General features: G+C 41.2%; 1 protein-coding gene across 3 annotated transcripts in view; it reads right to left on the bottom strand.

The window, feature by feature from the left end:
• Nucleotides 1–23,048, bottom strand: part of tbc1d16 (TBC1 domain family, member 16) — a 113,708-nt gene extending 90,660 nt beyond the window's left edge. For 2 of the 3 annotated variants that reach the window (XM_080209587.1, XM_080209589.1), the window contains exon 1: nt 22,831–23,048. The gene's annotated coding sequence lies outside the window, so the exon portion shown is untranslated. Of the gene's footprint in view, nt 1–16,620; nt 16,644–22,830 lie in introns of those variants that run through there. The other variant, XM_080209588.1, reaches the window with a different exon arrangement.
• Nucleotides 23,049–27,733: the final 4,685 nt, after the last annotated feature.

Below are 27,733 nucleotides of genomic sequence, written 5' to 3'. Positions count from 1 at the left end.
GGATAGGCAGGAGGGAAAAGGGGGGGGCATAGCTCTGCTGATTAAGGATAGCATCACGGTGGTAGCAAGGGATGATATTAGAGCCAAGGAGCAGAGGGTGGAATCGTTGTGGGTGGAGATTAGGAACAGCAAAGGGAGGAAGATGCTGGTGGGTGTCGTCTATAGGCCCCCGAATAATGATCTGGAGGTGGGGCGGGCTGTTAACGCGCAAATAAGTGCGGTGTGCAGGAATGGGACAGCCGTAGTTATGGGGGATTTCAATCTGCATATTGATTGGTCGACCCATGTTGGACGCGGGGGGCTCGAGGAAGAGTTCTTGGAATGCTGCCGGGATAGTTTCCTCGAACAGTGTGTGTTGGAGCCGACGAGGGAGCGAGCTATCTTGGATCTGGTGCTATGTAATGAGGCGGGTAGAATTAGGGACCTTGTGGTGAAGGATCCTCTTGGGGAGAGCGATCATTGTATGGTGGAGTTTCTGGTGCAGATGGAGGAGGAGAAAGTGGGTTCCCGGACACGCGTCCTTTGTTTGAATAGAGGGGAGTACGGTAGGATGAGAGAAGAATTGGCGAATGTGGACTGGGGGAGCGCGTTGGAGGGAGGGTCTGTTGAGGAGCAGTGGAGGATCTTTAAGGAGATCTTTCTTGGTGCTCAGCAGAAATTTATTCCGATGGTCAAAAAGGATAGTAGGAGGAGAGGTAATAAGCCGTGGATAACGAAGGAGGTGAAGGAAAGTGTTAAACTAAAAGCGGAGGAATTTAGAGTAGCTAAGAGTAGTGGGCGAGAAGAGAATTGGGAGAGGTTTAAATGTCAACAAAGATTGACAAAGAAGTTGATAAAGAAGGGTAGGAGAAACTATGAAGCTGGGCTAGCGCTTAATATAAAAAAGGATAGCAAGAGTTTTTATAAATATGTAAAAAGGAAGAGGCTGGCTAGGGTGAATGTTGGTCCTTTAGAGGATGAGAAAGGGGACCTAGTGGTAGGGGATGGGGATATGGCTAAGGTATTGAATAACTTTTTTGTTTCTGTCTTCACGGAGGAGGACGTGAATAATTTGCCGGGTGTTAACGATGGAAAGGTGGTAGGACTGGAGGGTCTTAATGACATTACTGTTACTAGAGAGGTGGTGCTCGACAGACTGGAGGGGCTGATTGTGGACAAGTCCCCAGGACCGGATGGAATGCATCCGAGGGTTCTGAAAGAAATGGCGGAGGTGATAGTGGATGCCTTGGTGGTTATTTTCCAGACGTCGCTGGATTCTGGGGAAGTGCCAGATGATTGGAAAACGGCTAATGTTACACCGTTGTTTAAGAAGGGTGCCAGGCAAAAGGCGGGGAATTATAGGCCGGTTAGTTTAACGTCTGTGGTAGGTAAAATGTTAGAATCTGTCATTAAGGAGGAAATTGCGAGGCATCTTGAAGGGAATTGCTTGATAGAGCAGACGCAGCACGGTTTCATTAAAGGGAAGTCGTGTCTGACAAATTTACTGGAGTTCTATGAGGATGTGCCTAGGGCGGTGGATAGAGGAGAGCCGGTGGATGTGGTCTTTCTAGATTCTCAGAAGGCGTTTGACAAGGTACCTCACAAGAGGTTATTGCAGAAGGTCGAGGGACATGGAGTTGGGGGTAGGGTGTTAGCGTGGATAGAGGATTGGTTGTCAAATAGGAGGCAGAGAGTGGGGGTTAATGGGTGCTATTCGGATTGGCGGATGGTGACTAGTGGAGTGCCCCAGGGGTCGGTGCTGGGGCCTCAGCTATTCACCATTTATATAGATGATCTGGAGGAGGGAACCGAGTGTAGGGTGTCGAAATTTGCTGATGACACCAAGATTGGGGGAACAGCAAACTGTGCGGAGGGTGTGGAGAGTCTGCAGAAGGATCTAGATAGGCTGGGCGAATGGGCCAGGAAATGGCAAATGGAATTTAATGTTGGCAAGTGTGAGGTGGTTCACTTTGGTAGGAAGAATGGTAGGAAGGACTATTACTTACGGGGCGAAAAACTGCAGCAGGTGACGGTGCAGAGGGACCTCGGGGTCCTTGTGCATGAGTCGCAAAAACCCAGCTTGCAGGTGCAGCAGGTGGTCAAGAAGGCGAATGGGATGCTGGCCTTCATAGCGAGGGGGATTGAATATAAAAGTAGGGAGGTCTTGCTGCAGCTGTATAGGGCATTGGTGAGGCCGCAGCTGGAGTACTGTGTGCAGTTTTGGGCGCCGCACCTGCGCAAAGATATTTTGGCCTTGGAGGGAGTGCAGAGGAGGTTTACTAGGCTGATACCCGAGTTGAGGGGGTTAAGCTATGAGGAAAGGCTGAATAAACTGGGCTTGTACTCGTTAGAGTTTAGAAGAATGAGGGGAGATCTCATTGAGACGTATAAGATGATGAATGGGATGGATAGGATAGAGGTGGAAAGACTCTTCCCGCTCAAAAAAGACAGTAGGACTAGGGGGCACAGCCTAAAGATAAAAGGGGGGCGGTTTAGAACGGAGTTGAGGAGGAACTTCTTCACTCAAAGGGTGGTGAATCTCTGGAATTCTCTGCCCGTTGAAGTGGTGGAGGCTGCCTCGCTAAATATTTTTAAGACGCGGGTTGATGGGTTTTTGATAAGAGAGGGGATTAAGGGTTATGGGGAGAGGGCGGGAAAGTGGAACTGAGCAGCGACAGATCAGCCATGATCTTATTGAATGGCGGAGCAGGCTCGAAGGGCTAGATGGCCTACTCCTGCTCCTATTTCTTATGTTCTTATGTTCTGCAGACTCTCCACACCCTCTGCGCAATTTGCCGTTCCACCAATCTTGGTGTCATCAGCAAATTTCGACACCATACACTCGGTTCCCTCCTCCAGATCATCTATATAAATGGTAAATAGCTGAGGCCCCAGCACCGACCCCTGGGGCACTCCACTAGTCACCAACCGCCAATCCGAATAGCACCCATTGACCCCCACTCTCTGCCTCCTATTTGACAACCAATCCTCTATCCACGCTAACACCCTACCCCCAACTCCTTGCCCCCTTACCTTCTGCAATAACCTCTTGTGAGGTACCTTGTCAAACGCCTTCTGAAAATCAAGAAAGACCACATCCACCGGCTCTCCTCTATCCACTGCCCTAGACACATCCTCATAGAACTCCAATAAATTTGTCAGACACGACTTCCCCTTAACGAAACCGTGCTGCATCTGCTCTACCAAGCAATTCCCCTCAAGATGCCTCGCTATTTCCTCCTTGATGACGGATTCTAACATTTTACCTACAACAGACGTTAAACTAACCAGCCTATAATTCCCTGCCCTTTGCCTGCCACCCTTCTTAAACAACGGCGTAACATTAGCCGTTTTCCAATCTTCCGGCACTTCCCCGGAATCCAGCGACATTTGGAAAATAACCACCAAGGCATCCACTATCATCTCCGCCATTTCTTTCAGAACCCTCAGATGCATTCCATCCGGTCCTGGGGACTTGTCCTTTACAAGTAAGGCAAAGCAGGATCTCAACTTCTGCAAGTCATCAAACTTGGCTCAAAAATTATCAGGCAGTCCTTGTAATTTATCCCTATATTCTTTGAGTTTTTGGTCTCTAAGTGTATCTTAAAACCTACCTTTCGCTAAGCATTTGCTCATCTATCCTAATGTCTCCTTATACAGCTTAGTGACAAACTCTGTTCCATAATATTCCAGTGAAATGCCTTGAGATTTCGAATATGTTAAAAGTACAATATGTACAAATGTACAAAAGCACAAGATGTTGTTGTTGATTAAGTGGAATCTTCCTACATTCACCTGGAGAATCATAGGAATATAGGCTTCTTGTGGGAAGGGGGGCTGGAGGTGAGGGAAGGGGGTGGTGATGGAGTAGTGTGAAGAACTCTTTGTGGGATAAGAAAGAAATAGGGAAAACAAAAATCACAGAAACATATAATGATGATAAGGAGATCAGAACTTTTTGAAAATGTATATTGAACTCAAATCCTATAATAAATTCAATGCAACATTAATACTCAGTTCTATCCAAAACACCTGTTAACCTCAAACTCAAAAGTATCTCCTGTTGCATCAATGTGACTGATTTTTCAATTGCAGTGTTAAACTACAGGCAGATCTGAGCTGTGACCTTGTACCTTTTTGCAGGGTCTCAAGTTCAGCAGCCCTGAAGGGCAAACAAATACTGTGACAGAATCAGTACATTCAATACTGACAATCTTTAGTCTCGTGGGATGATGGTGTGTGCCTTGGTGGTCAACCCTATATTAAACATCACTTGGGGCCATTCACGAGTCCCACAACTGGGATAGCAGTTTCTGCAACATGAAGAAAAGCGTGGATTCACTGACCGCTTGTTTTTTTGGACCCACCTTGTCAGCTAACTTAGATTTCTAGCTCTTTATCTCTTGCAATGTCTCTTCAAACAGTCAGCCTCCTGGTCCTCCTGACCATTGCTCCTAGTTGTCTGTGGCAATGACCATTAGTTTTACTTGCAGTGACCCTGTAGCAGAGATATGTCCATCCAGCAGGTTGTAGCCCAGTAGCCAGTTCACTGTATAGAAGTTTATTGGGTATATAACTTTCATTTATCTGATCAAAGTGGCCAAGCTCTCATTGGTGTTATCGGTTAAATGATGTGTGTGTTGATGGAATCAGCACACTCCAGGACCTTAGTTGGTGACCTTCTCCCATGAAGGGATACGAGGATTTGGCTGAAACTGTGAAGGTGAAATTGTTCATTCACCCTTTTCTCTAATCAAGCATATGTTGTCCATTTCTACTACTATTACACTGAGGACACAGGCTTGTTAGATTTGCAGTTTAGTATTCTCTGTTTGTTGCATTCTCTTACTTAGCTTGGACATAACAGTTACAATTTCTGCAATGTGCCTATTGATTTTGGTATCAAGTGACAGATTGCTGAGGATTGTGGAGCCTATTTATGTGTATCAAATTAGCTAGAACCTCCAAAGCACATTGATTAAGGTGATATGGCAATATCCTGGACCATGACATTCATCTTCCTGTTGATGGTTAAATCAAACATTTTACGGGAGAAAGAAAGTGTCTGTCCATTTGCTGAATATATTCTTTAGTATGGGATACTACTGCAACATCTTAAGTATAGAATAATTCTGAAAAGGATTTGGCACTTTGATGTCTTGGATTTCAAGTGAGCAAGACTCAGCTTTCTGTTGGTTCTGGTATATAAATAGACACACTTTGTAGATGAATTGAAGACTGCAACAAAAGAATATACTGAACAATGTTGCCTCCAAAATGCAACCCCATTTGACTCTACTGTAGATCTGAAAGTGTTCCATTGTTGCCCAAACTTGAATGGACAGAAAATTAGCAAATGGAATTCAATGTGGGAAAATTGTAACATTACAAAATTGTAAAATTACAAAAAGTGGGGGTCAACGGGTGCTATTCGGATTGGCGGATGGTGACTAGTGGAGTGCCCCAGGGGTCGGTGCTGGGGCCTCAGTTTTTTACCATTTATATAGATGATCTGGAGGAGGGAACCGAGTGTAGAGTGTCGAAATTTGCTGATGACACCAAGATTGGGGGAACGGCAAATTGTGCGGAGGGTGTGGAGAGTCTGCAGAAGGATCTAGATAGGCTGGGCGAATGGGCCAGGAAATGGCAAATGGAATTTAATGTTGGCAAGTGTGAGGTGGTCCACTTTGGTAGGAAAAATGGTAGGAAGGACTATTACTTACGAGGCGAAAAACTGCAGCAGGCGACGGTGCAGAGGGACCTCGGGGTCCTTGTGCATGAGTCGCAAAAACCCAGCTTGCAGGTGCAGCAGGTGGTCAGGAAGGCGAATGGGATGCTGGCCTTCATAGCGAAGGGGATTGAATATAAAAGTAGGGAGGTCTTGCTGCAGCTGTATAGGGCATTGGTGAGGCCGCAACTGGAGTACTGTGTGCATTTTTGGGCGCCGCACCTGCGCAAAGATATTTTGGCCTTGGAGGGAGTGCAGAGGAGGTTTACTAGGCTGATACCCGAGTTGAGGGGGTTGAGCTATGAGGAGAGGCTGAATAAACTGGGCTTGTACTCGTTAGAGTTTAGAAGAATGAGAGGAGATCTCATTGAGACGTATAAGATGATGAATGGGATGGATAGGATAGAGGTGGAAAGACTCTTCCCGCTCAAAAAAGACAATAGGACTAGGGGGCACAGCCTCAAGATAAAAGGGGGGCGGTTTAGAACAGAGTTGAGGAGGAACTTCTTCACTCAAAGGGTGGTGAATCTCTGGAATTCTCTGCCCGTTGAAGTGGTGGAGGCTGCCTCGCTAAATATTTTTAAGACACGGGTTGATGGGTTTTTGATAGGAGAGGGGATTAAGGGTTATGGGGAGAGGGCGGGAAAGTGGAACTGAGCAGCGACAGATCAGCCATGATCTTACTGAATGGCGGGGCAGGCTCGAAGGGCTGGATGGCCTACTCCTGCTCCTATTTCTTATGTTCTTATGTTCTTATTAAAATGTGAGATTATTCATTTTGGAAGAAAGAATGAGAAAGTGGACTATTTAAATAGATTGTAGAAAGCTGGAGCACAAAGGGATTTAGGGGTCCTTGTTCATGAAACCCAGAAAGCTACCAGGTGTAGACAGTAATAGGGAAAGCAAATGGAATTCTGGCTTTTATTTCAAGGGGGTTGAAGTATAAATGTTAAGGAGTACTGGTGAGGCCAGTAAAAGCTGTGCTGATCATCACGCCAGCTTTGGCAACCAAATTATGCAAAGCAGTTCAGGGTGGTCATTAATTGATGTGATCATTGGTACTGTGCTGTTACAAGATGATGATGATGAAAGGATAAAGAGACCTGTTAGTTATTTTTCCAGAAAATTAAATATTTATCTGACCAACACCTCCAATATCTTGTCACTCCCTATGTCAATTTGCTCAAGAATCTTGCAGTCTCTCTCTGAGTTTTATACCTTCATCTTCATTCTCTTAGTTGAAGATGGATGTGAAGTATTTGTTCAATATTCTAGCAATGTCCTCTGGCTCCACCCATAGACTGCACCCTTGTCCTGAATGGGCCCTCCTCTTTCTCTGGTTATCCTCTTCCTATAGCTCTACTTGTAGAATATCTTTGGATTTTCCCTACTTTTACCAGCCAGAGTTTTTTTATCCATCACAGACACTGATACAATTTAAATAAGCAATTTTAACAAAGTGCTGTGGTCAGAACACAAAGTATCATACACCAGAACAGTATCTTTCAGTTTCAGATGCCTAGGAGAGGAATGAAGTCAGTGGCAAAGAAGCAGGATTTGTATCAGGAACCAAAAACAATGACTTCCATCATTCCAATATTTAATTGGAGGAAATTTCTGCTTATCTAGCACTGGATATCAGACAAACATTTGACAATCACAAGCTGTGTTTTGATTGTCTATGCTCTAATCTTTCACACCAAATTTATGCTGCTTTATAACTGGAAATTTTGCAACAAACAACAATTGTACGACATTCTAATTTCCTACAGAGCTTCCTTTGTGAGTCCAAAATCAAAGCATGAATTTGCATCATCAGTTCCAATCTAGCTAATGGCACAAATTCATGCTTCAACCTGAGGTTTCAGCTACAGCTGATAACACTCCAGAGTCTAAAGCAGATAGCAACGTTTTGAAATCAACCCATAACAAATATTGTCACAAGTCCAACCCTTTATATATCTATAGGCTCAGACTGGCAAACAGATTAAGTGTAAGAACGTAACAAATAGGAGCAGGAGTAGGCCATCTAGCCCTTCGAGCCTGCCCCGCCATTCCATTAGATCATGGCTGATCTGAAGTGGATTAGTTCCCCTTTCCCACTTTCTCCCCATAACCCTTAATTCCCCTGTCTATCAGAAACCCATCTACCCGTGACTTAAATATATTTGGCGAGGTAGCCTCCACCACTTCAACGGGCAGAGAATTCCAGAGATTCACCACCCTTTGAGTGAAGAAGTTCTTCCTCAACTCTGATCTAAACTGCGCCAGCCCACCACCACCCCCCCCCCCCCCCCCCCGCCATCTTGAGGCTGTGTCCTCTAGTCCTGCTATCCTTTCTAAGCAGGAAGAATCTCTCCACCTCCACCCTATCCATCCCCTTCATTATCTTCTTATATCTTATAAGATCCCCCCTCATCCTTCTAAACTCCAACGAGTACATACCCAGTCCATTTAGCCTCTCTTCATAGGTCAACCCCCTCATCTCCAGTATCAGCCTAGTGAACCTCCTCTGCACTCCCTCCAAGGCCAACATATCCTTCCGCAAGTGCGGCGACCAAAACTGCACACAGTACTCTAGCTGCGGCCTCACCAGTACCCTGTACAGTTGCAGCAAGACCTCCCTACTTTTATGTTCTATCCCCCTCGCTATAAAGGCCAACATTCCATTCGCCTTCTTGATCATTTTGGCAGAACCAACGGGATGAACGAGTACACTATCAAGGGCAGGAGTCTTAGTAGTGTTGAAGAGCAGAAGGATCTTCGGGTCCACAGGACTCTTAAATCGGCCTCGCAGGTGGAGGATGTGGTCAAGAAGGCGTATGGTGTACTGGCCTTCATTAATTGAGGGATTGAGTTTTGGAGGTAATGCTACAACTTTATAAGACCCTTGTCAGGCCTCATTTGGAGTACTGTGCGCAGTTCTGGTCGCCTCACTATAGGAAAGACGTAGAAGCTATTGAAAGGGTACAGAGGAGATTTACAAGGATGTTGCCTGGACTGGGAGGCATGCCTTATGAAGTTAGGTTGAGGGAGCTGGGACTCTTTTCCCTGGAGAGACGAAGGTTGAGAGGCGACCTGATAGAAGTTTATAAAATGTTGAGAGGAATAGATAGGGTGGATTCTCAGGCTATTTCCCCGGGTTGAAATGGTCGCTACGAGAGGACACAGATTTAAGGTGCGGGGAGGAAAGTACAGAAGTGATGTTAGGGGTAAGTTTTTCACTCAGAGGGTGGTGAGTGAATGGAATCGGCTGCCATCAGTAGTGGTGGAGGCGAACTCGCCGGGGTCTTTTAAAAAGACTTCTGGATGAGTATATGGGGTTTAATGGGATTGGGGGTTATAGATAGGTCTATAGATTGGTAGGTGTTGATGTGATCGGCGCAACTCATGGGCCGAAGGGCCTGTTTGTGCTGTAGTGTTCTATGTTCTATCACCTGCTGCACCTGCAGACTGGGTTTTTGCGACTCATGCACAAGGACCCCCAGGTTGCTCTGCACCGTAGCATGCTGCAGCTTTTCACCTTTTAAATAATAATCCCTCCTACTATTATTTCTGCCAATGTGAATAAATGTGTGTGCAGTCTATATGGACCACAACATTGACTGCTCTCGTCCCACTGTGAGGAAGATTATACAAAATATAATATTCAGATATGTCCAATTTTTAGAAGAAAATGGAGCAATGCTGCAATTTAGATGCATAATCTTACAGACAACTTCTCGCAGAGTGTGGTGAATCTCTGGAATTCTCTGCTGCAAAGGATAAAAAAGACTGGATCATTACAAGTATCTAAAATGAAGGTGGATAAACATTTGATAGATCAAGGAATAGAGGGCTACAGGAAAACGGCACAGAAAAGGAGTTGAGGCAGGCATAGATCAGCCATGACCATACTGAATGATGGGTAGGCTTGAAGAGCCTGATGGTCTATACCTGCTTCTATTTCTTGTGTTATGAAGTAAACTAAACAGGCAGTACTCTTGAAAAATGCATTTTATTATTACATAATAGACAAAGCCTGGTAAGGGTCAGTAGTGAAATGGGCATTGCTTATTTCAAAATTGTGAAGACTAGGTGCTGTAAAAACCCCATATTTTCTTTTGAGCAATATCCCTTTAAGACAAGTGTCCTGGGGAGTATTCTGAAAGAGGGATAATTGGTTCCCTGATTATGATATATGAGCATTTATGACCAGAGGTTTCCACGGAGATGAGCAGCTAAGTAAATTAGAAGCTAATTGCAGTGGGTTTGGGTCAACCGACGTTATTGGTTTAGCAGTTCAGAAGACACTGAGCAAGGAAACAAATAAGGGTCTCTCTGGATGAAAGTTTTCTGTTTAGCAGTCTTCAAAAAGATTCTGGTGTTGAAATAAGTCTGAGAGTAGAATAGAGGCTGTGTTAAGATGTGTACTATCCAGTTTAGAAACAGCAGAGAGCTAACAACAGGAAAAGCAAGGGGTTGTGGATTGGCATGAACCACTGTGGCTGTTTCTGTGTTGCCTGGGCCCACAGACTGTTCAAAAGGATAGGAGAGTCTCTGGGGATTGTGTGCCATCAGGTTTGTTGTGACCCGGGAGAGAGAGTTCGTACATATGTATCTTGACGGTAGTCTAAAGACTTTGGATAGAATACAGTTGCTGGTGAAAGCAACACAAGACAATTGAGTTGGAAGTAAGAGATCCTTTCACATTACATGTGATCCCACATTTGTGTGGAAAGTAATGTGACCAGTTGTAACAACAAAATGCTCATCTTTGTTGAATCAACTATTTAATTTTATCTTTGATTTTAAATATCCTTCATCTGTTAATGTATGAATTATGTTGATTTTTGTTGGTTTGTTAGTTTTTTTTAATGTGAAATTTCATCCATTTGTTGTCTTTTTGTTGGCTTTATGGGGATGCCTTTCTTTTAAATGCTTTTGGTCTCTGCAGGGATTACAAAAGCGAAATACTGTAGATGCTGGAAATCTGAAATAAAAACAGAAGTACTGGAAATATGCAGCAGACAAGGCAGCATCTGTGAGGAAAAACAGTTTCATGTCTGACCAAATGCTGCCTCATCTGCTGAGTACTTCCAGTGGTGTTTCTTTCCATTTTGCTTTTTATTTAACTATTTAGCGTTTTAACATCATATTCTTGAAACTACTTAACATTTTAGACACCAATGGTCATCTTAACATCCTGAAATGTTAACTGTTTCTCTCTCTACAGATGCTGCCTGATGTGCTAAACATTACCAGCATTTTCTGTTTTTATCATCTTATGGCTTCTGGTTACGGAATTTATAATAATGACTTACTGTGAATTTAACACGTTATATATAAAATTAAGCAAATTTGATGAAAACAATCTACGGACATACATACTTGGGAGGATAAAGCATTGATGCTGATGATACATTGAACATCAAAATGAACAGAAAGTTTATGATAAAGTCTATAATTCAATCCCAAAGTTCTGTCAATTTTATCTAAGAACCCTTAGATAAGCCAGCCCTCAAAGTAAATATGAACTACGAAGTAACTAAAAGTCCTGTTTTAGAGAGAGAGAAACCCTGACATCACTGCAGTAATCATGCATACATTCAGCATCTTATTAAGAAAGCACAAAAGATAACATTGTCTATTGGACTACGTTATACTAAATAAAAGATCCCTTAGCTGGAATGTCAAACTAAATTAAATAAAATTTATGAAGGCTTTGAGAAAGAATAAATACAACAAGTACAGCAGAAACTTGGAAGTTATGGAGCTAAATTACAGATAAATCATGATCTCGCTGATTAATGGAACAGACTTGAGGGCTAAAATCGCCTACTTCCGTTTCTGGATTTCTACTGAAAACTTGACCAACCAGTCAAACAACATTCTAAATAAATTTGTAATCTATGGAAATTGGAGCTCAAATGAGAAAAGTGTAACATTTTCAATAGTACTGCAAAGAACAATTTGAAAGATTGAGATCTTAGAATAAGGACTCTAATTTTCCCATTACTAATGAAAAATGTATAAATATTTCTTAAAAGAGACATGTTGCCAAATCTCTTTATTTTGCACTCATTAGGACAAGGAATTATAAATTTTAAATCATTATTATTAATACTTTAGGAGAAAAGGTTGCCTATTAATTAGCGAGTCAGCTCTGATTAGCTAAGCTGTGACCACTATAGTGATCCTTTACCAGATTTGGTTGGAGACCATTAACAGCTTCTTTAAAGCAGACAAAGTTTGAGATTCAAGACATTTGGCTCAGCAAATAAAGCCACAGCATTTAATGTGCTTTGAACAAACAAAAATAACTTGATTATAAAAGGTCAGAAAGATAAAACAATTTACAATATCTATCTTATACTCAAACATTCATGATTAACATGTCAATTAACAGGCAAACTGTAGTCGAACACACCACACTACACAATAACGCCAAATGTGACCTGAATAGATTTCACGGATTTCTCAACAACCTACCTAGACATTAATAAACATTGAATCAATTTATCTAGTTGATGTGTCTCTCATAAGGAATTCCAGTCTTCACCTTCAAATTCTCTCCACAAGTCACTCTGACTTGGATGGGATCAATGATGATCTACCTCACTGAGTTTCAATCTCATCTGCCGAGATATCGTTCCCCTGGATTCCCAAGCGTGCACTCAAGCACCAACTCACAAACACAACTTCAACTTTTTGGCTATGTTGAAGTGAGACCTCTGCTAGGGCTACCCTGCTGCAAAGGGATACCTTTTCACCAACAGCCTGCAGTACGGACTTGCCAATCTTCTGCTGTCCTTTTGGATTTTCAGGGTTTCTCCTGAGCCCTCTTCAATCACCAGGAGTTCCCCTTGCCCTCTTTGCTTCAACTCTGCCTGCATAACCATTTTCCTGTTTGGAGCCTATTTCTCTGCTCCTCTCTTTTTAACTGAACTGGGACTTTTGCCTGTCTCCTTTCTGGAATTTTTCTCTTGGCACCTCTCCCTGTCCCTGCCTAGGACACTACTTCATAATGATGCTCTGCTCCCAGTCACCTGACCCAGTTTGGTGCACTGTTCTTCTTGTACAGGCACACTGAGCCTATCGAACATAAAAATTCAGGTCGATGCACATGCAGCCCACTTGCGATTTGCACATGCACAAAAACTCAGAGACCCACTAGCAGTTGAAGTTCCCAACCTCCGCTCTTAATATTAAAGGCAAATTTGACTTTCATAACACCAAGAATAAAGTAGCATTGAACGATAGGCTCACCAAACTTCTGGATAACTGAAATAAAGCACAAGACTGGAATATATTCTTTTTGTTTTCAGAGAAAGGGTTCCTGCTAATGAATGTATGTTGTTTTCAGCAAGCATGAATCAGCCATGTTACGAGTGCAACTGATTCTCTTAAATTAGTTGTTAGTCCATCTATTAGCATCTATTGTTCAGCAGTTGTTCTCAATCATGGAATCACATCTAATGGCAGACACTTTGTTTTAGATTTTACAAACACAGGTTGGTTAAATACAGTCTATACCCTGCCTAATAAGAACAACCGAAGGAACATGTTGATTTAAGATGATAATGTTAGAAAACTTGTTAGAAGCAACATACATTCATATGCAGAGATCTGTTTTCTGCAAATAAAAGGAATATATTTAAGTCTTGTAACTTTTTTGAATTAACCGGGAGCTTAGGAGCACTTCAGTTCCTTGTTGCTTTCTCCATAGCAACGTTTTGACCACAGGTAATTTTCCAACCAACGTGCAGCCTTTCTTCCTGTAGTATAATTTGTGATCATTTGAAATTTAGCATTCATGCTTTTGCCTTTATGTGTGCAAGATGAAAAGCTTCAGCAACATGTCTCCCTTTTCAGCAATATTCAAGTTCTATACTACCAAGTAACTTATTGTAGATGTGCATGTCCCTTGTAAAGACTTTGTGGCTGTTTGCAGCATATATTCCCAACGACATTGGAAAACATCCAGTAATTTATCAAATAGCCATTCTACAAATTTGAGTCCCGTGTGAGCATCAGCAAGAAATGCAACCAAAGGCATTGCAGCCAAGCCCAATATATTCTCTCTGAAAGGCATGCATGCACTCTTAATTTAATTAGTACAGCATAAATTAGAGATCAAATTTGAGATCGCTTCATTGCGCAATACCATATTTAAAATTCCATTAAATCCACCAAGAGTCTTCCTTAATAATTCAAAAATGAACCATAAACACCTGGGAAATAGGTGATAGTCAATTCCTGCTTTTTCAAATGGGGATGGGGAAGGGGGTGCAGTTACATTTTATTTTGTGTATCCTTAAAATTTCTTAAAATTGTCCAGACACTCCTGTGGTGTGAGTGTAGTTTGAACATGGAGAGTCATTGTGTATTAGCCTATCCTGTTTTTACACTGCATATACTCTGTGGAAGAGTGTAAACCTCTACCCCATTATTTCAGCCATTGTTTTATTTTATTCAAACATAATCCAATTAAAGCTTTTAAAACATAGGATTCCATATTTGTTTAAACATGGCTTTTTCAAATTTGTCCAATATTCAGTATTTTGGTGCCCATGTTTCCCAGAGATATATATATTAGTATCTCTAGAGAAGGGCAAAAGTATTATTAAAAAAACTGCAATACACTGAACTACAAAACTGCATTAGCTTATTTCTACATTCTGGCTTGAGTGATTGACATGGGATTGCATAGGATACGTGTACAGAAACAGACCATACCAGTATTTACACTCAACTGGTGCCTCCTCCCATTTTTCTTATCTGTCATCATAATCCTTTATAACCCTTCTCCAGCATGCTTGTCAAGCTTCCCCTTATATGCATCTATACTCTTCAATTCAGCCCAGCCACTCCTGGTGGCAGAGAGTTCCACATTCTCACCATTTTTTGGGGAGAGTTTCTTCTGAATTCCCTTTTGGATTTCTTTGTTGAGGAGCTGCCATTTTTCTCAGAAGCTTGGGCGAGTTCATATATTTGTCACACAGGACATTTCAAAATTGCTGCTGCATAACTTAGGAACCCATTATTAAACAGTAACTGTGCACTCTTGAGAATTAAAATCTAATGGTAAACGCAGCATTCGTAACTACCATGTTAGTCGTGTATGTCTGGCTGCCAGACATTTTGTTAAAGTTGAAGTGGCTCACCATTCAATAATTCATATTGTGATTTCTTAGAAAACCACAAAGCTGGCTGCCTGCTTTTTAAAAACAGAACCTTGCTTAGCAGCAGCTACTCTGTCTGACACATGATCCTTAATGCAGATGAAACTAATCCACACTGACAGAGAAGGCCACCTATCTGCTCGACTGGTTGTGGTATTGTATGCAACAGAGGCAGACCATACAAAGTTACATCAAGCTTCTTGTAGAGAAAACAGGCCAGAATTGTGCACAATATGTCAAACACAGTCTAATAAAGACCAAGGAGAAAATAAAATGGAATGAGAGAGAAGAGACATCTCACATGGCAACAAAAAGGAAAGAATATTAGCAGCCAAGGGAAGAAATATTAACTGAACTGAAAATTGGATGAAAGAGATCAATAAAACAATAGAGAAGACAAACAAAAAAAGACTTGATAGTGAAAAATTAAGGTCAAGAGGAAGCTAAAAATAATGTGAAACTGTCACTAAAGTAAATATTAAAACAATGTTTCTTCTTTTAAAATTTAAGATAAAATAGATCCTAACAACAAACCTGTAGACCCAAAAGAGAAAATGCTGGAAAATCTCAGCAAGTCTGGCAGCATCTGTAAGGACAAAAAAGAACTGACGTTTCAAGTCCAGATGATCTTTGAAATATCAACTCTTTTCTCCCCTTACAGATGCTGACAAACCTGCTGAGATTTTCCAGTGTTTTCTCTTTTGGTTTCATAAGAACATAAGAACATAAGAAATAGGAGCAAGAGTAGGCCATCTGGCCCTTCGAGCCTGCCCCGCCATTCAATAAGATCATGGCTGATCTGTCGTGGCTCAGTTCCACATTCCCGCCCTCTCCCCATAACCCCTAATCCCCTCTCTTATCAAAAACCCATCAACCCGCTTCTTAAAAATATTTAGTGACGTAGCCTCCACCACTTCAACGGGCAGAGAATTCCAGAGATTCACCACCCTTTGAGTGAAGAAGTTCTTCCTCAACTCCGTTCTAAACCGCCCCCCCTTTATTTTGAGGCTGTGCCCCCTAGTCCTACTTTCAGATTCCAGCATCCGCAATAATTTGCTTTTATCCAACAAACTTATAGAAATCATTGTGGATAAATTGCAAGCCCAGCTCTACAAACACCATCTGTATGTCAGTGAGTTTTTATTTAATAGTTTAGACAAGGCTCTGCATAATTGTAAGTAGCTTTATAAAAGAAATTCAACACTGAAACCAAAAAAAAAGTTTATCAATAATAACCTAGATCATATATTGATTGGAGAGCTCCTAGAATGTCCGAATAATGATGGTAATGCATTCTTGAATTATAAAGGTGGTTTGACCAGAGGCTCAACTGATTTATAGTGCATCTCATCAAAGGTGACTGGGATACACCAATTTTGCAACAATTAGGATTCTTGCATAGAAGACATTCATTCTTCCTTAGAAACAGTATCCTGCAATAGAGTATCACAGTCGTCACTGTTGATTTATTTTCTCTTCAACTTTTTCCAGTATTCCTCTCTTTTAAAGAAAATAATTTATGCTGGCGTAGTTTTACAGCTGTTGGGATTTCACTGTTGCTTGCCGAGCTGAACATTCTTCAAGCAAACGTGCTTGAGTTACTTGACTATGGAGGCTAAGTTTGCTCTCAGTCCTGATAATAATTAACTACACGGACATGCTGACGTTTATTTGTAGCTCAGGTATCCATACTCCAATTAGGGCAACCATACCACCACCAAAACTGGCACTAATTGAATTAGTACTAACCAGAGACTGACTTAAACACTGATTCTCTTGGTTTTATGCTTCAGCGCTATAACGTGCAATCATCCACTGGAGTTTCCAAACAACTCTTGATAAATTCTGAAATCCAAGATACTAACAATCTGTTGACCAAATAAAATTTGACAGGCCTGGTTATTTAAGTACATTTGACATATGGGTATTGCCTTCCTCCCACCACAATATGTCTGCTAATATATAACAACCCATGCTAGATCTCCTGTTAATTCTGATCAGCCAACATGAACTTTGCTTCGGCGAACTGATCCTGGTCATGTTAATTTTTGCCAACCTATCCAGTTTTCCCAGAACAATTAAAATCGATGCTGATACAGAAAATAAAGTCAAATAATAGAAGCATATTATGTTTCCATTTACCAGAAAAACAAAGATTTGATTTCAACTATCCTAGTTTAGGGCAATTGTTTCTTTGCAAACTATTTTCTTTGGATGCAAGGGAAAAAAGGTCCAAGTAATGGTGGTGATTCTGGAGCAAGATTGTGGGTGCAAGAATTGGGGTATAAAGAAACTCCTTTCTTGTCCACTGTGCTGAGGTTAGTTTCCTACAGCATCATAACTTTAGGTACAATACATCCTTGCAGCATGGTAACAGATCTCCAGTACCCATTTAAACCTGGGGGCGGGGGAGAAATTGTGGTATAATGGCAATGTCCCTGAACTAGCAAACCAGAGGTCCAGGCTAATGCGCTGGGGATACAGGTTCAAATCCTATTAAATTTAATTCATAAAATCTGGAACTGAAAACTCACTTCAGTAGCGTTTCAACCTTCTGAAATGCGTCAGCAAGCAACTGAGCTCACGGGCAATTAGGAATGGGCAACAAATGTTGGCCTTGCCAGTGACACCCATGTCGCATGAAAGAATAAAAAAAGAACACTTCAAGCCATTCTGACATTGTTTTATCCAGGTTTCTTTCATGTCTCTTCTCAACAGAGATGCCCAATGGTTATCTGTTAACATTCCAAATCATATTGTTCACATCCCAGGGAGGAGTATAAGGTGGGGTTATTTCACAATGCTTAAAAAAAGGCCATTGTTGCTGCCTCTCCAAAAAGACCATAAAAAAGGTACAGATTGGATTGCAGATGGATTTACAGCTTGCATTTGTGGCCTGGAGGTAAATGTAAACTCATGTTAACGCAGACATTGGCAGAGGTAATGCTGATTTTAGACATCAAAATGTTGATGCTGCCAAGAGAAAAATGCAAATGCCAAGAATTAAACTTAAAGCCAAGAATCATGGGACTGAGAGTCAAGTTAACAGAAGCTCTTATCCAAGTATAATTATTCAGATTGTCATTGGATAACTGTGTGCATGCTGAATTGTACAGGTTGTGCGTTTTAGTGGGGTTAAAGCGGGTGGGGGGGGGTGGTGGGTAGCAGCATTAAACTGATATCCTACAGAGAGGACAAATTAATTTGTGCCCTGTGCTGCTAGTGAAGCAATTTATGCTAAATTCATGAATACAATTGCTAGGCATGACTCAGTCAGTATAAAATTCTCTCTCACATTTACTCATGTAATTAATATTTTGTTTATCACCCTATAGCTTTATTATACTCCTTTTGTGATAGAAGCCCAATTAACATCTCCTTTCTGCCTTTGTTTCTGCATTTATTCAACTCACAGATGTGGACTACTGCTTCATTCACTTGAATTTCCAAACCTTTTCAGTAATCTATTTAAAAAGGAAAAAAAACATACATAATTTCAAACCTCGCTCTATTTCCCATTATCCAGAATTAGTCCTGTAGGCCTCAAAGGATTAAGCAGCCAGTTGCTGCCATAGCAACAATCAATAATAAAATGACAGGTCAGCAACACAAGTGGAATCTGCACCTGGCATTACAAGCAACATGAACCCCCATAATCATTATTCATTATAAAAATATCACTGAATATATTTGAAATTGGGATACAAATTTCAGTTGTCACCTGCCACGCTCACTTTGATTGAAGTTTTAAGGTGCCCCTTTAAATTGCAAGACTTTAAAATTTTTGCCTAAAATTAATCAAAAATTTATTAGAATTAAAACATCCTTTATAATACAACATTTCCTCAATGCACATCATTAAACTCTCAAATCCCAGGTCAAAGCTCCAAGGATGTTAGCCTTATAATGGTCCCGGAGAGAATTGTGTCTCTGCAACTTCTATATATAAGCATTCCATGGAAATGTCAAGAGCTACAGCAATCATCATGTACATCAAATACCTTGAAAGCTTGCAACAAACTAGCACCTAGTATACATTACGGGTGCTGATATGTTGGAAGTGGCGGCCCAAGTGAAACAACTAAGTATTTTAGAAGTATTGAGTTTATACTCAGCTGGAACAAAATAATTAATCTGTATAAATTATTGGAGAAGGTTATACTAATGCACAAACAATAGAGGCATTTTGAAACTACAGCTTCTTACTTCCTGTAAAGAGAGAGCATGGAAACTTTGAATGCCAGTTCACTGTGTTCTCTCTGTCAACTGCACCATGCAAAAAGGTCACTGATTTGGTCAAAAACTTCAGATTTCCACCATGATTAAAAGGCACTTCATGAAAAGTACAGCTCACTTCCCTTCTTCCAGCAGGTGGTTTAAGAAATTCCAAGGATGATGACTGCAGTATATAAATCACATTTCTTTCAAATTTACAGACGTTTTAAAATGAACAGAATGAAACTGCCTATTTCATTATCTTAAGTCCCCCTGCAAAATATTTTCCTTCTGAATGGAGGCACAATACAATGGCAATATGATATGCTCATAGGAACAAAAAAAAACAACTATTTCAACAGTACTGCTTAATTAATTAATCAGTCCAGTTACTTTTCAAAGGAGCATACATTCTACCACTTAATCTCACCCTGAACTCTTGACTAACAGCTCTGCTCCTTTCATCGTCATTTCAGGGTCACGTTCTTCAAGGATGCAGCTACAGCATTCTCTACTATAGGCATGTTCAGCTGCGAAAAAACACTTAGAAGCATAGAATTCCTACACTGCAGAAGAAGGCCATTTAAGCCATTGAGTCCTCACCATCTCAGCATCCCTCCCAGTCCCTCCCTTCCACTCCATCTCCATAACCTCACACATTTACCACGACCAATGCACTGAATTCATGTATCCCTTGGGACACTAAGGGGCAATTTATCATGGCTAAACAACCTAATCTGCACATCCTTGGACTATGGGAGAAAACTGGAGCACTTGGAGGAAACCCATACAGACATGAGGAAAAAGACAGTCACCCAAGACTGGAATTGAACCTGGATCCCTGGCGCTATGAGGGAGCAGTGCTAACCACTGTGTCACTGTCTTTCTTAGAATAACAATTCTAGTTTGTTGACTGGGGACAAACCAATATTCCATTCATCCACTATCCTCCAACTTTCTCAACATCCACCTGCTCAACACTACAATCCAGAATGTTCACTGCTGCGTGAGCAACAGCTTCTTCCCTGCTGCCATCAGATTTTTGAATGAACCTACATTATAATAAGTTGATCTGTCTCTACACCCTAGCTATGACTGTAACATTAAATTCTGCACCTTTTCCTTTCCTTCTCAATGTACGGTATGCTTTGTCTATACAGTGCACAAGAATTTGATTCGATTTATTACGTCTACATGCATTAGCATACAGTGAAAAGTATTGTTTCTTGCATGCTATATAGAGCATACTGTTCATAAAGAAGGAAATGAGAGAGTGCAGAATGTAGCGTTACAGTCATAGCTAGAGTGTAGAGAAAGATCGACTTATTATAAGGTAAGTCCATTCAAAAGTCTGGCGGCAGCAGGGGAAAAACTGTTCTTGAGTCGGTTAATATGACCTCAGACTTTTCTATCTTTTTCCCGACGGAAGAAGCTGGAACAGAGAATGTCCGGGGTGCGCGGGGTCTTGAATTATGCTGGCTGCTTTGCTGAGGCAGCGGAAAGTTAGGCAGAGTCAATGGATGGGAGGCTGGTTTGCGTGATGGATTGGGCTATATTCATGATCTTTTGTAGTTTCTTGTGGTCTTGGGCAGAGCAGGATCCATATCAAGCAGCCAGAAAGAATGCTTTCTATGGTGACAATACTTTTGAATTGAAAGAAATAATACTTTTCACTGACAATAATAAATCAAATCAAATCATCCATGACTGTGTTCTTCATCCCTAGGTGAAATCTGACTCTCAAATACAGACTTCCTTCCCCCACTTTTCTTGGAATTGTGCTCTACGATTCCTATCAAGGAGTTGCAGGAAGTCAAGTAGGAATTGTGCTCTACGATTTCTACTTGACTTCCTGCAACTCCTTGATATTTGACAATTAGTATTCAGAAGTGGTAACTTCTAAGATGCTGACTTTTAGCTGAGATGTTAAACTGATGCTCTATCTGTCCTCTCAAACAGACATCAAATAGTGCCCTGCGATCTTTTGAAAATACTAAAGAAGTTCTCGATGTTCCAGACAATTTTTATCCCACAACTAAATAATTTATTGGTGTTACATGTAAGCTTACATTAACACTGCAATGTGAAAATCCCTAATTGCCACACTCCAGTGTCTGTTCGAGTACACTAAAGGGGTATTTAACATGGCCAATGCACCTAAAACCAGCATGTCTTTCAGATGTGGGAAGAAACAGAGCACCTGGAGGAAATCCATGCAGACATGGAGAGAACGTGCAGACTCTGCACAGACAGTGACCCAATGTGGGAATTGAACCCAGGTCCCTGGTGCTGTGAGGCAGCAGTGCTAACCTGTCTGCCAAGGTGCTGCCCCAATTAAACACTGAAAAAGATTATTGCCTCAATGCAAACCACTCCCCTGTCCTTTTCCAGGCCATCTTTTGTTCTTAAAGTTGCTACTTTTTATTGCAATCTCTCACAGCTACACTTTAGTATCTAACACACTCTCCCTCCCTTCAGCTCTGATGATCAGCCATAAGGGCTTGAAATGTTAACTCTGCTTTCCCTCCTTATAGATGCTGCCAGATGTCTTGAATTTTTCTACCATTTGCAGTATTTTTCTTATTTTACTAAAACAGGTTATTTGATCTAGATCACACCACTCCATTACTATAGGAATATCTCTTCAAAAGTACTTGATCAGATGCAAAACATTTTGGGATGTTTTATGGTCATGAAAGAATAAATATAAACCTAAGGCCCTTTTTCACTCAATTCCGATCCATTGTCTTTACTGCATAGCGCACTTGTAGGGGTCACATTCATTTAATTTTGTGTATACTTTCCAATGTCATCAGCATGCATTTAGCAATAGCTTCTCTTCTCACTCCAGGTCAACAGTTGTGGAGTATCCCATAGTTCCAACTATGGTATCCTTTTCCTCACTTACATACTGCCCCTCAAAGAAGTCATCTGAAGAGACCTGTATGTATAATTTCCAATTTCATTTTTCTACTATCAATCTTGACTCACATATACCTCAGTTTTATCACATTGACATTTGACATCAAAAGTAGCCAAGCTAGAACTTCCCGGACATAACTCTTCAGAGCTGCTTCCTCAAGCTAAGACACAGTGTTGTTCTCATTTATGCCCTGAGCTAGCTTCAAACCAACTGGCTGCCGTGCCACTTTTAGTTTCACCAGCACGTTTCTCAAGACTAACTTTTCCAATGACCTGTTTACAAACTTCTCAAATTCCACCTTTTATAAATGCCCTTGGCTAAACTGCATTCGTCAATGCCCGTGCTAACCTCCAATTACTTCCTCTTTCCCAAAATATGCAATTCAAAATCTTTGTCCTGGTCTTCAAATCAAAAAGCTTTCTTACTCCAGAGCCAGGGTCAAATAAATACCTTGTCAACATCCATTGGCCAGGTTCACATCTACCGTGTGCCTAGTTGGTGAAATCTTGGGGAACTGCACTCAACAATCCCTTCAATGATGAGGAAAGTGGGATTTTTTAAAAAAAACTAAAAACTGATTTACAGTCTGTCAGAGTGTTTATAAATGAAATTGGCTTTGCAGTCTGAAGTGACTTAGCCCCCTACCCTCCAGATACTCAGCGTCCCAGTGGACAAAAGGTGCGCCTCTCAAAGCGCTGCCTCAGTTCTGGTGCTCAGAGGCATCTCAAGCCGCAAGTGTGCGTTGGGATGTGAATAAACAACTCCAAGCTCCTTGACAATGAAACACAACGACTTTGGAAGGACAAGTGGGAGAATCTTACCCTAACAGCTCAGCGCCGCTGACCCACCCGACGTCTCTTCAGATGCCACATGAGGACTGAGACTCGCAGAACTGCACCCCAACCCTTTTCCTGCTATTGTGGGACACGTTGAAGCTGGAGAGACGTTGGCAGAACAGGAAGAGGTTCCGGTTCATTGTGTGTGTGTGTGTGTGTGTGCGAGGCCGCTACTGGAATTGGAAGGCAGGGTGTGAGGCGGACGGCTCGCCGGGAGCCCGGTGACTGCGGCCGGGGATTTGGTGGGGGTGGGGGGGCTAGGGACTGCAACGACGCCCACGCTACAGCAGGACGTTAATCGGCAAGGACGTATTAATGAATGTAACGGTTTTTTTTTATTCAGTGCGATCTTTGTGCCCACAATTCATGGCTTCTCTCAGAGCGGGCCCGGCGGCTGGGGAGGGAACGGGGACCGGATTCACAGTTAACCCAGTGCGGGAAAGCGGTGGGGGGTGGGGGGTCAGTGACTCCCCCTCTCGTCTCCCAGCATTAACATGCCGAACGCTCCGTGTTCAAAACCCCCCTCCGTAGACAGTGGTATAGTCCAGCACCAGACTCCGGCTGCGGCCCGGGTTGTTGTTGTTGTTTCTTAGCAACAGGGAAGATGGCGGATGAGGAGAGGTAACTGGACACGAGCGTTCGCAATCTGTACACAATGCTTTCTTCTCATACTTAAACAATGTTATTGTTACATATAGTTGTTCGCTATTACCTGGAACTAAGAATCTACTGATGACCATGAAACCTTTGTCGATCGTTGTTAAAAACACATCTGGTTCACGAATAATCTTTAGGGAAGGAAATCTGTCCATATCTGGTCTGGGCCTACCTGTGACTCCAGAGCCACAGCAATGTGGTTGACTCTCAACTGCCCGCCAAGGCCAACTAAGGATGAACAATAACTGCTGGCCAGCCAGTAACATCCTGGTCCCATGAATGAATATGAAAAAAATCAGAAAATTCAAATAATTTTGAAATTATATTTAACATTTGTGTTTAAAGATTTCCAGACCCTTCACAGTTAATTTATGAGGGATTTTCGATTTGAAGATAGAACCATAAGGCCTTATATTTCATTAGCTTTTGCCCTGCGCGACAATTGATCATTGTGAATTTCATTTCTGAATTTTCCTCCATGTTCACAATTCTTATCAAACTCTGCAAGGCTGGAATTGAACCCTGGTCCCTGGTGCTTTGAGGCAGTCTTCTTGAAACAAGTAAGATCCCAAGGGACTTGACAAGTTGGATGTCAAGGTTGAGTTAGATAGATTTTCTGACCAAAAGGACATTCAAGAGTTAACAGAGAGCAGAAGATAGAGTTGAGGCCACAATCAAATCAGCCATAATCTTATCGAATAACGAAGCACGCTCACAAAATGAAATAGTCTACTCCTCCTATTTCTTATTTTTTTTGCTTAAAAGAGAAATCTTCCATAATTTTAAAGCACTTTGATTTTTTATTGTCACATGTATTAGTGTGCAGTAAAAGTATTGTTTCTTGCGCACTTTAGAGACAAAGCATACCGTTCGTAGAGAAGGAAAGGAGAGAGTGCAGAATGTAGACCTTTATTAAGTCACCTTTTTCAAACAAAAGGATTCTAGAAGAAACATTGACACTGACCCACGTTAGATGATATTAAGTCTTAGAAATCTCAGGGCATAGCCATCAATGGTGGAGTGATTAAACCAGGGATCAAGAATTAGCCACAATAGGGGCAAGCAATAAATGGTGCATTTGTGCATACAGGGAAGCAGTAAGGCAGAATTGGATAAACGCTACTCACCCAGCTTTCTGCCTGGATTGTGCAATTTGATCAATTCAGGCTAGAATCTGTATGTCAGCTTTAAACTCCATGTTAATATTCCTGAGTTCAGGCAGTTAATGCTGAAATAGAGGCAAATACTGTAGATGATGAACATCTGGAAAAAAAGCAAAAAATGTTGCATACACTGAGCAGCTCAAACATATGTGGAGAGATATATTTAGTGTTTCAAGTCAAAATTTACACTTCTAAGATGCATATGGACAAATAAATTAGAAGCAACAGTAGGCTTTTTGATCTTGCTATACCATTCGATAAGATTATGGCTAAAATAATTATGGCCTCAATTTTACTTTCCTGCCTACTCCCCTATACCCTTTAAAGGCCTTGTTAATCAAGAATCTTATCTTCAGCTGCCTTTAAAAATGTTCAATGACCCTGCCTCCACCATTCTCTTGGAAAGAGTTCCATAGGCACATGAACTTCAGAAAATGTATGTTCCTCACCTGCATCTTAAATGGGTGACCCTTTTTTTAAAATAATGTCCCTTAGTTTGAGTCTCTCAGACAAAGAAAAACATTTTTTTAGCATCCACCCTGTCAAGCCCCTTCAGGATCTTACATGTTTCAAAAACTTCATCTCTCATTCTTCTAAACTCCAATTGATAGTGGCCCAAATTGTCCTAACCTTTCATCATTAAGATAAATTCCCCCATCCCAGGGATCAGTCAAGTGAACCCTCTGTGAATTGTTTCTAATGCAATTATGTCCTTTCTTAGATAAGGAGACCAAAACTGTACACAGTTCTGTAGGTGTGGTGTCACCAATGTCCCGCACAACTGCCGCAAAACTTCCCTACTTTTATATTCCATTCCCTTTGCAATAAAATACAACTAAAGACTTATGATAGCAATTGCCTCCTTAATTCTTTGCTATAATGTTTATTAATGTTTTGTGATTCATGTACCAAGGCATTCAGATCCCTCTGTACCTCAGAGTTCTGCAATCGCTCCTTTTTAAATAATATTCTGATTTTCTATTCATCCTGCCCTAGTGGATAAATTCATATTTTCCCACATTATACTCCATCTGCCAAAAATTTTTGCCCACTCACCTAACCTATATGTATCATTTGTCTATTCAATTTACAACTGTCTTTCCTAATCTTTGTGCCATCAGCAAATTTAACAACCATAGTTTTGGTCCTGTCATGTAAATCATGAATATAGATTGTAAATCGTTGAGGCCCCAGCACTAATCCTTGTGACATTCCATTCATTACATCTTGCCAACCCAGAAATGATCTATTTATGTCTATGGTTGGCACAGTGATTAGCAGTGCTGCCTCACAACACCAGGGATCTGGGTTTGATTTCTGGCTTGGGTCACTGTCTGTGCAGAGTCTGCACATTCTCCTTGTGTCTGCATGGGTTTCCTCCAGGTGCTCAGTTTCCTGTCACATTCTGAAAGATGTGGTGGTAAGGTGCATTGGCTATGCGAGATTCTCTCTCCGTGTATCTGAACAGGCACCATCAATTGGTGACTAGAGGATTTTCACAGTAACTTCACTGCAGTGTTAATGTGAGCCTACTTATGACACTAATAAGTAAACTTTAAACTTACTTGTTTCCTGGTAGCCAACTAATCTTCCAGCTGTGGTTATAATCCCATACATCATCAACTCTTATTTTGTGTAGTAACCTTTGATGTGGCACCTTATCAAATACCTCTGCAAATCTAAGTACACCACATCCACAGGATCTCCTTTATCCAGGATACTTGTCATTTTCTCAACAAATTAGCAGACACAATTTCCTTTCACAAAGCCATCTTGATTCCAGGTGCTTGCACTGAGGTTTTCTAATTACCCGCCATAACATCTTTAATATAGATTTCAGCATTTCATAATGACAGATGTTAGGCTAACTGGACTGCAGTCTCCTGATTTCTATCTTCTTCCTTTCATGAATAAAGGAGTTCAAACAACATATAGTGTTAACATTATTGTTCAGACAGTACAGTAATGTTATAAGCCTGAGTTCATACAACCTGCTAAAAACATTAAATTTGAAATTGGATCAGAAAAGGCTAAAATTTTGAATACATTTCTTACTGAATCTGATAAGTGATTTGATTTGGATGAAACAGTCAGCTTTGGTTTATGGTAATGTACTTGGACTATATGCATCTCAGTATATCCATTAATTTCTTGCTAGAACTAAAGACTTATGATAGCCTTGAGGCCTGGGCAACTACATCCCTTGCCAGTTTGAGGTGTTGGACCCCCTTTAATATGAAAATTGGATCATACATTGTATATGGAACCCACCCTGGTACTCTCAAAGTTTTATAGGAGATAGAACCAAATATGCTCTGAACACAGGAGACAGGAGCATAACTGGACTTTGTAGACTAAGTTGCTCCACCATTTAATATGATCATGAATTAGATTTAGCCAAATGTAACTTTTACACTGGGCTAGGTCTTGCAACAATGAGGCATCTTGAGGTATGGACCGTTAGTTAATCCCTTCTCTACAGCCTTAAACTAAATATTTTTTGGGTATGATTTAATGGAAACCCAAGTTGAAATTTGTGTAGCAATGGACATCTGAAACTCAGTAAATGGTGAATGCTATGTAATCAAATTTACTTTGTTTAAGAGTGTGAAGGCTGGGAACTTAAACATCCGATAAGAGTTTTTGTGCATGCACATTTTTACATTTTTTGCTGAGCCTAGCACACTTGTGCAGAAGGAAATGGAGTGAAAATCTGGATCAGGTGACTGGGAGCACCATCAAGAAAAAGAGTTCTAGGGAGGGGAGAAGAAGAGCAGACAGGCAAAGATCTCAAAAGTAGAGTTTTGGAATGGTAACTGGGATCTTTTCATGTCCCTGTCAAGTTAAGAGAGGAGCAGAGTAAAACAGCTGCAAATGGGGAAAGGGCTACAGATGGCAGATATTAAGTGAGAGGGCTCAAGGAAAGCTCTAGTAATTGAAGAGAGTTCAGGAGAATTTCCAAAGATCCAAGAAGATACAATTAAAGGTTGGTGATTATGCTACAGCTTGTTGGGACAAAAAACAGTAATGTTCTGCTTGACGTAGATGAAAGCTCAGTTTTGTTGGAG

The sequence above is a fragment of the Carcharhinus amblyrhynchos genome, chromosome 21, assembly GCF_965287045.1.
Source record: "Carcharhinus amblyrhynchos chromosome 21, sCarAmb.v2.hapA, whole genome shotgun sequence".
Classification (NCBI taxonomy): domain Eukaryota; kingdom Metazoa; phylum Chordata; class Chondrichthyes; order Carcharhiniformes; family Carcharhinidae; genus Carcharhinus; species Carcharhinus amblyrhynchos.
This window is presented reverse-complemented; position numbering and strand designations above follow the sequence as displayed.